A 10,206-nucleotide genomic window follows, 5' to 3' on the forward strand; every position below is an offset into this window, starting at 1 on the left:
TTTGAGGGGCCTTCAGTTCTGAAATATTACTATTATAAGGAATTTGCTCCTCTTCCATATAAATTTTAATTGAATTTCCAGCTTTTAATAAATTAGTTTTGGTTATTTTCATAGGATCATAAAAAAAAAAAAAAGAATATGCCTTTCACTTACATTTTATGACTTCTCTCCTACCTTGCAAATTAATTGCATCAGTGCTACTAGCCAACCTCTTTTTATGTGATTTTATTTTGGACTCAAAGTAGATATCTAAAAATAACATCCTCTCCTAAATGTGTATCTTACACACTGATTTTAAATACTTAACTTTGGAGGTTACTTTTGTTCCCATTTTTCTCAAGGTGGTGGAATCCTTATGCTATCTTTCTTGTATGCAGAAAGCATGGCAGAGCTTCAAATAACTTTCTTCTTATGTATCGTTGGGGTATGTGCATGCATTTTGCAAATCCCATCTGTGTCCTTCCCAATTCATACCTGTGCATTCTCTTTCTGATACAGTCTCTTGGATCTTCCAGTATCTGACTGATAATCCAAAACTTTACCCAGGAATAAGCCTCCTAGACTCTTCTTTTCCTATAATACCATTTGGAGTAGATGCAAATCTGTCTCTAGTTTCCTTGTATCCAATAAACTTCTCTGTCTCTCTTGTCAAATATGGTATTTTCCACTTTTTAATTTTATGGTCTGATAGCACTGGCAATTCTGAACTTCCTTACCCTGTTTGTATTATTTTTCCAGTTTAGTTATTTTTATTTATTTGGTTAAGATTTCCTTTAACCTCACTCATTTTTTTTTTTTTTTTTTTGATTCCTTGAGTTCCAACCTCACCTTCTGAGGGTGCTTTGATATTTTTCTCAATGCTCTTGCCTTTTCTTCTCCCTCTGCCCAAGGATTTCAAGTGGAAAGTGTCATTATTCTCTGATAACTTGTAATGCATTCATATAATTTTAAACTCTATTACTGGTAATCTTTATGTTGAACATGTTTTAATTCGTATTTCTTGAATTGCCAAACACAAAAAACATAAAGATCTTTGGCACTTGTCTACACAGGCTAGGAATTTAGCAAATTTTAATTTCCCCTCATTTTATGAAAATGTATTCTAGTGTTATAATATCTAAACTTTCATTCAGATTATTTTTAAATCATTATTAACTTAGTACTGTGTCTTAATTTTTATTTTTAAAACATGTGTTTAGTTATGTAGCCATATTATAACAATTATCGTACTTAATCCTTTGTTTAAACATTTTCAATGCTAACTGTCCAGATTTTTCCAATCCTGAGTTCAATATTTTTATTCATCTCCAGATTAACTCAAATATATCTAATTTTATCAGAGAAATTCAGTCAAAATACCTAGGAATCTCTTCTTTTTGATGACTTCTAAGAAAGACAACTTGAATATGAATAGATTTTTGAGGATAAAATTTTTCACCTTGAAAACTCTGCTAAGTGGAAAGGGTACAGATGTTCTTCAATGTATTAACTCTATAGAGGTCCATCAATATAACAAAATATTATGATACTATTTTTCAAAAAAGAAAGAAAGAAATGAAAAGCTCTTCATATGTAATATGCAAAGATCTCCAAGTTATAACATTGATAAGATGAAAACATCATGGTACATTGTATATCCATATTCATAATAGCACTATTCACAATAGCCAACAGGTGGAAGCAACCCAAGTATCCCTCCAGGGATAAATGGATAAACAAAATGTGGTTGTATGTGTATACATACAATAGAATATTATTCAGCCTTAAAAGGAAAAAAAATTCTGACACATACTACAGCATGGATGAAACTTGAGGGCAGTATGCTAAACGAAATAAGCCAGTCACAAAGAAACAAATACTGATTCTACTTATATGAGATACTTAGAGTAGTCAAATTCATAGAAACAGAAAGTAGAATGGTAGTTGCCTGGGACTAGAGAAAGGGGGGATGGGTAGTTGTTGTGTAATGGGTACAGGGTTTCAGTTTTACCAGATGAAAAGTTCTGGAGATGGGTTGCACAATAATATGACTGTACCTAACACTACTAACTTGTATACTTAGAAATTGGCTAAGATGGTAAATGTTATGGCATATGTTTTTACCACAATAAGGAAAATATGGTACAGAGTATAGAGACTTTGAGGTTAAAAAAATGGGTCAAAAAATTTAGATGTATCTGTAATTGCTTGAATATGCACAAACAATATAGTATACACAGGAATGTGTCAATGGAGTTGTAAGTGGGTAGAAGTTTTGAACAGACAGATGTGGGAACCAGCATTAGGAGGGATATTTTTCACTAGATACTTTTTAAAATCTTCTCTTTTTAAACTATAAGAATGTATTACTAATTCCTTAAAAAAAACCCCAAAAAACCAAAACAGTGAGTAGATTATGTTGATATATATGGCCCCCAAATCAGTCACTTACTTCTTAGTAGAGGAGGCTGTGTATCTGATGGGAAAGGAAGGCCCTCTTGGAGGCTCCATTCTCAGTGTTCAAAAATGTTTCTTTTTACTGATAAAGCCTGTTTATTGGCTGTGGTAGGCAGACTAATGCCCCCCCCCCCCCAAAGATGTCCTCATCCTGATATCTGGAACCTGTGAATATGTTAGTTTACATGGCAAGGGGGAATTAAGGTTACTAATCAGCTGAATTTAAGATAGAGAGGTTATTCTGGATTATCTTGTGAGTTCCTTATCATCACAAGGGCTCTTAAAAGGGGAAGAGAGAAGCAGGGGAGGAAATTAGAGTGATGTGATGTCAGAAGGACGCTACCTACTGTTGCTGGCTTTGAAGAAGGAGGCAGGAGGCCATAGTCCAAGGATGCAGGAGCCTCTAGAAGCTGGAAGAGGCAAGGAGACAAATGCTTCTCGAGAATTTGCAGAAGATATGCAGACTTTCCAACACCTTGATTTTAGCCCAATGAGACCTGGGTAGAACTTCTGACCTGTAGAACTGTAAGGTAATAAATTTGCATTGTTTTACTGTGCTAAGTTTGTGGTCATTTGTTATAGCACTAGTGGGTTATAGTGGTTATGGAGTGGGCTGAGGAGGGGACTGGGAACAGAATAATCAAACTCGAATAGTTTCTCTAAAAATCTAAGTATTTATTCATTTCCTGAATTAAATTTGGATAAAGATGAAAAAAGGAAATCCCCATGGATATTGGCACATCATGATCTCTTCTTTAACATAGGAAAGGACTGAAATCAGAGTGATTCTTCCTTTGAAAGGAACATATTTTTCTATTTTCCTAATTGTGGGATTCCTCTTTTCCTTCATCCAGGAAACAAAACAAACAAACAAACAAACCCTAAACTACCATTACTAATCAGAAAATAGAAAATACAAGAGAACAAAAACCACTCTTGAAATTAAACACAAATCAAGACATGCCTAGGTAAGGATTTTTTTCCCACAAATTTAACTGTTTTGGAACTCTTCCTTGGTGTCTCACACAAAGCTTTAACTCCCCAAACCACCATATCAAGTAGGAATGATTAGTGTTCCCATTTTATAGATGATAATCCCAAGATTAAAATAGTTGAACAATTTTTTCAACCTAATCAGTTTGAATCTATGCCTGTTGATGCAAGGGCCCATGTTCTTCGCCACCAAGGTTCCCTGCTCTCATGTTCTGCTTCAATTCCTCCTGGCTATTTTTCAGGAGCACTGTCCTTCGTATGTCGCTTCTGTAGCCCTTGGTCTCTCTCTATGAAATATTTCTTATCCAAAGACTTCACTTTATCTTCTTCCCTCACATTCTGTCTTTCAAATCATTGATTCCTAATTTTCTAATATTACCTCTGCTCTTTAGTAATTTCATTGTAGATTTTAATATACTATTATACTTTTAGTGTCTTGGTGTGTGTGTGTATGTGTGTGTGTGTTATATGACCCATTTTTTAAGGCTGATCATTTCAAATAATTCTGTATTTGAGCTTATTTTCTCTATCATCTCTTGATTCATAAAAACACATAGGAAAACACAAAGTACAGGCACAACTTGGAGATATTGCAGATTTAGTTACAGACCACTGCAATAAAGTGAATATTGCAATAGAGTGAGTCAAATTTTTTGGCTTCCCAGTGCATGTAAAAGTTATGTTTACACTGTACTGTAGGCTGTATCTTCCTTTCATGATTTCTCTGCAGCATGTGATGCTCTTTGATAGCATTTTACAGAACTTCTTTCAAATTAGAATCAATCCTCTCAAACCCCGACACTGCTCTATCAACTAAATGTATGTAATATTCTAAGTCCTTTGTTGTCATTTCAACAGTCTTCACAGCAACTTCATCAGGAGTAGTTTCCATCTCAAGAAACCAACTTCTTTGCTCATCCACAAGAAGCAACTCCTCATCTGCTCAAGTTATCCTGACCTTGCAGTAATTCTGTCCATCCTCAGGCTATTCTTCTAGTTCTCTTGCTATTTCCACCACATCTGCAGCTACTTCCTTCACTGAAGTCTTGAAACCCTCAGAGTCCTCCACGTGGGTTGGAATCAACTTCTTCCAACCTCTTATTAATGTTGATATTTTGACTGCTTCCTGTGAATCATTCATCTTCTGGTGAAGTTTTCCAAAAAGTTTTCAATTTACTTTGCCCAGATCCATCAGAGGAATCACTATACATGGAAGCTATAGCCTTATGAAATGTTTTTCTTAAATAATAAAGGTCAAAAGTTGAATTAACTCCTTGATCCTTGGGCTGTAGAATGGATGCCGTGTTAGCTGGCATGAAAACCACATTAATCTCATTGTCTCATTTCCATCAGAGCTATTGGGTGACCAAGTACATTGTCAAGGAGCAGTAATATTTTGAAAGGAATCTTCTTTTCTGAACAGTAGTTCTCAAGAGTAGGCTTAAAATATTCAGTAAACCATGTTGTAAATAGATGTGCTGTTATCTAGGCTTTGTTATTCCATTTATAGAGCACAGGCAGAGTGGATTTAGAATAATTCTTAAGAGCCCTAGGATTTTCCAACTGGTAAGTGAGCATTGGCTTCAACTTAAAGTCACCAGCTGCTAATGAGAGAGTCAGCTTGTCCTTTGAAGCTTTGAAGCTTCAAAGGCCTTCACTTTTCCTTTCTAGCTGTGAAAGTCCTAGATGGCATATTCTAAGAAGGCTGTTTTGTCTACATTGAAAATCTGTTGTTTAGTGTATCTACCTTTTTTAATTATCTTAGCTAGATCTTCTGGATCACTTGCTGCTTCCCCTTGCTCTTATATGTTATAGAGCTGGCTTCTTTCCTTAAACTTCATGAACCAACTCTGGTAGCTTCCAACTTTTCTTCTGCAACTTGCTCACCTCTCTCAGCCTTCAGAGAATTGAAGAGAGTTATGGTCTTGCTCTGGACTAGGCTTTGGCTTATGGGAATGTGGTGACCGGTTTGATCTTCTATCCAGACCACTAAAACTTTCTCCATATCAGCAATAAGGTTGTTTTGCTTTCTTATCATTTATGCGTTCACTGGAGTAGCCCTTTTAATTTCCTTTAATAACTTTTCCTTTGCATTCACAACTTGGTATAAGAGGCTTAGCTTTGGGACTGTGACCATTTTCAACACACCTTCCTTACTAAGCTTAATCATTTCTAGCTTTTGATTTAAAGTGAGAGACGTGCAACTCTTCCTTTCACTTGAGTACTTAGAAGCCGTTGTAGGGTTAGTAATTGGCCTATTTCCATATTGTTGTGCTTCAGGGCATAGGGAAGCCTGAGGACAGGGAGAGAGACAGGGGAGTGTTCAGTGGGTGCGGCGGTCAGAACACACAAAACATTTATCGATTAGCTTCGCTGTCTTATAAGGGTGTGGTTTGCAGTGCCCCCAAACCAATGCAGTAGTAACATCACTGATCACAGATCAGCATAACAAAGATAATAATAATGAAAAAGTTTGAAAAATTGTGAGAATTACCAAAATGTGACACAGAGACACGACGTGAGCAAACGCTGTTGGGAAAGTGGCGTCTATGGAGTTGACCTGATGTATACAGGTTTGCACAACAATGAGAAACAGTGTGTGATCCGATGCAGTATCTGCAGAGCACAATAAAGCAAGGTATTTCCATAAGTGCTTTCTAATTTTTTCTTTTGTTTTCTATGAAAGATTTCCCCTGCCCTCTTCAAATCCATGGCACCTTTTCGCTTCTTTTAGGTTTTACATTCCGTAGAAGATAAATCTGTCAGTACAGCCGGCTGGGAATAATGGCTCCCTTGCCTTCCACATGGAGACTCCCTGGCAGATGTTGACTTGTGAGGACTAGCCAGTGCTCACTCTGACAGATGTGATCTAACGCAGCTCTCTGCAACTAAGGAAGGGTTGTCTATTGCTTCCTGCTCTTCCGATTCATAGAAAGCAATTTGTCCTTTCATATTAGAAGTTGTCTGAACATTTACTCTTGCATTTTCTCTGACAGTTCAAGCGGAAACATGACAAATACAATCCCCAGAGTACATTACTCCATGAAGCTTCCTGTTTATATCCCTGCTTGAAGCCTGATCACATGTGACAACGTCATCTACCACCTGTCTGCTTTTACCATGTTCTCTGTGCACTGTACAGTATCTCTGAGTGTATGGGGAAAGAGGTATCCCTGAGGTTCCTGTAAACGTGCACACGTGTGTGCACGCGCGCATGCTTTACTCTCCATCTTAGGACTTACGTCTTTGAGGTCAGGATCCACACGGGACAAGAGGGATGGGGAGGAGTCTCCCTCACTCCCTCCACTCCCCTCTCCCACCCTCCTGTACAGACAAGCTGCTGTGTCTCACATGCTGAACTATTTGCTTGCCACTGTAATTTTAACCACACGGCCTCACCTGGGCTTTGTCTAGTAGAAATTCCTTTCAGAGCATCTGATTGTTGATATTTATTTCTGATTTTCAGTGCTGCCACAACTCATTGTAACCCTTTATTTTTACTGCAGTGGAAAACATGAGAAGGGTGTTTTGGTGCCGCTCTCACAACCCAGAAGTCCACACCGTGAAGATGTCTTCGCTGTATGAGGCTTCTTGTTTCTGTCCTCAGCTGGAGCCCTCGTCTCTGCATACCATGTTTCCATCCCTAGCTACTTGCTCTATTTTCCTTTACCTCTTCTGTACTTCTCTCCATTTCTTTTTGAACCTCACGTAGGTGATGTGCTCTTACGGTGCCAGAGACTTTGTGTGTTCAGTTAGGCAAACGTGTGCTCTCATTGCTTGTCATCTTTAATTGCAAGCCTTTGAAACTGGCACTGGTCGCCTGTCTCCCATTTGGGGCCTTGAGCACTTTGCTTCTATACGGTCCCTTTTCATCCTAAAGGCTGCACAGCATGTTCTTTCCAGGAGGCCCTGCTCAGCCCTTTTCTCCATCCTACCATGCTTTTCCTGACTGTAGGTTATACTCAGATAATTTATTGAGCCTCATCTGTAATATGTCTTTGATTCCCTTATACTCACTGAGAAGCTTCTGTGTCCCTAAATGAAAAGCACTTGGCAGGCAGTTAAACTTACCTTCCTTTGCACAGTTCTATTTCATGCTTGTATCAATGAAACCAACTCCTAAACTGTCTGCTACTTTTACTGAATCCATCCATATGTCACAGTCTTTTCTTAACAAGTCATAGAATCATTAATCCTTAGGGTTGAAAAGGGCCTTAAAAGTAACTCAGTTATATATGATGACATGAGGATAGAATGACATAAAATTAAACAAAACCAAGATGTGAAACTATATACACAATGTAGCCTTTGCGTGTGTGTGTGTGTGTGTGTGTGTGTGTGTCCTGGCAAGTTATATATCACAATGTGAACAGGGTTATCTCTGGGTAGTAGGATTACTGTTGCTTTCAGTCTTTCTTACACTTCCCCACATCTCCCAGATTTTCTTTATTAAGCAATACCAGATTATAGGAAACACTGGAGAATTGTCTTAAAAATTCCAAGGGGAAAAGTTTTCAGACTCGAATTCTATACCAATGCTATTAATTATCAATAGCAGGCTAGGATAATGACATGTTAGAAATGAAAGTACTAAAAAATTTAACTTCAATTTGTCTTTTCTAGGAGGCTCAGTGAAAATGATTTATTACAAAACAAGGGAATAAGCCAATGAAGCAGAAGACATGGATGCAGGAGACAAAATACCCCCCCTCCCCCGCCCCCAAATTTGAAGAAATTCCTAGGATAATAGACATGTAAATAGTCATGGGAAGTGATCCCCTTAGAAAGGAACACAGGCTGAGAGGGAGAGCTCACTTTGTCCTTTGGGAGAAATAAAGAAGAAAGTAGCTCTGATATGTCCCTAAATGTCAGTTTCAAAGGATAGTGTTATTCACACATTCATTCGCTCAACACCTATTTATTAAGCACCTATTATGGGCCATCGATAGGCTAAATGCTGGGGACACAATAGTGAACCAAAAAATCCTGTTTTTATATAGCATAAGGAGACAATGGCTATTATCTCTTTTAATTCCGCCCCCCTGCCCCATTTTATAAATGAAATCTTTGCCCCGTGTTATAAATAAGGAAGTCAAGTTCAGAGGGTTTGCATAACTTGCTCAAGGCTGCTGATTAGCAAGTGCCAGGGCTAGGATTCAAATATGGACTTGAAACCTGTGCTTTCTTTGCTCTGCTCAAAGTAGACTTTTTTCTTCAGGGGGAAAAAAAGTCCTTGCCAAGAAATTTGCTTTCTTAGAATTGTATACTTAGCAAAAATGGTGAGGAAAAGAATTTGGAAAACTCTCCTGGCTGGCCATTTTGCGGATGACGCGTCTGGGTACATCTGCCCCTGATCGTCTGTGACAATCGGCTCCCGTAGAGATGGCGCTCAGCAGAGGATGGCGCAGCGCGCGTCCGGAGTTACTGCCGCACTTCCCAAAATGTCTGCTCAGCATAACTGCAAATTGAAAATAAACTTGTAAACCATTGTCAGTGATGTAGCTCAAAGACTTTATGTGCTGAAGTGTCTTTGAAGTTGTTTTTCATTACAGTCTGCCGTTTTTCAATGGGCAGAATTCATTTTCTCCTCTTGAAGTGTGCTCAGTGAGGGGAAAACTGATCTTGAGAGGAAGACTTAGGTCTGATTTCCTGGTGCCCTGTGTGAAATGCATCCTATTCTTGAAAGCTGGGATCATCTCTCTCTCTCCCCACCTCACCCGGCAGAGCTTCTCCAAAAGTCTATCAGGCTCAGGTGAGCCGCTCCAAGGTACTCAGACTCTGTGTTCAGCCGGGAGATAGTTGCTGGGAGAGGAGAGTCCACAGCCACTGTGATGGGAGGTTTGCTATAAGCCCCCAAGCCAACCTCAGCTTTGGTTGACACAGTGGTTTTAGGTTTTGACTCTGAAACCAGGACTTCCTGGGTTCTAATCCTGGCTCATCTCTAACTAGCTCTGTGACCTTTGATAAGCCTACATAGTTTCTCTGTGCTTTGGCTTTCTGTGAAGTAGGAATATTATCGATAGCCCCTTTTTTGTAGGATTTTAATGGGAACTAAGTGAGATAATCTATGTATAGATTATATACATGGATATGCTATAACAATGCCTGGCAAAAGGTGTGAGTGATTTGGGGTTTTAAGAAATGATTTCCTCCCCAATGATTTCTTTTCACCATGCCTTCCTATCCTTAAAATAACTGGTTCCAGGATTTCAACACAAGATTCGCCCCCCGAAGGCCAGTATCATCTGTTTACCGGTAATTGACTCTGGATTCAAAAAGCAATCAGTTTTCATTCCCAGTCTCCTCTCTAGGTCAGACACTGTGTCTTGTCAGGGAGCAAGAATTCCTCTCCCCTCAAAGGTCCTTGTAGCTGGGCTAAGAATCAAATTGACATGAGACAGATTAGCAGGAGAAAATAAAATTTAATAGCTTATGTATGGGAATCCACACAGACATGGAATTTCTTTTTTTTTTTTTAATTTTTTTATTGTTATGTTAATCCCCATACATTACATCATTAGTTTTAGATATAGTGTTCCATGATTCATTGTTTGTGCATAACACCCAGTGCTCCATGCAGAACGTGCCCTCCTCAATACCCATCACCAGGCTAACCCATCCTCCCCACCCCCTCCCCTCTAGAACCCTCAGTTTGTTTTTCAGAGTCCATTGTCTCTCATGGTTCTTCTCCCCCTCCGATTTCCCCCCCTTCATTCTTCCCCTCCTGCTACATTCTTCTTCTTCTTTTTTTCTTTCTTAACATATATTGCATTATTT

This window comes from Phoca vitulina, unplaced genomic scaffold, assembly GCF_004348235.1.
Source record: "Phoca vitulina isolate PV1807 unplaced genomic scaffold, GSC_HSeal_1.0 scaffold1, whole genome shotgun sequence".
Classification (NCBI taxonomy): domain Eukaryota; kingdom Metazoa; phylum Chordata; class Mammalia; order Carnivora; family Phocidae; genus Phoca; species Phoca vitulina.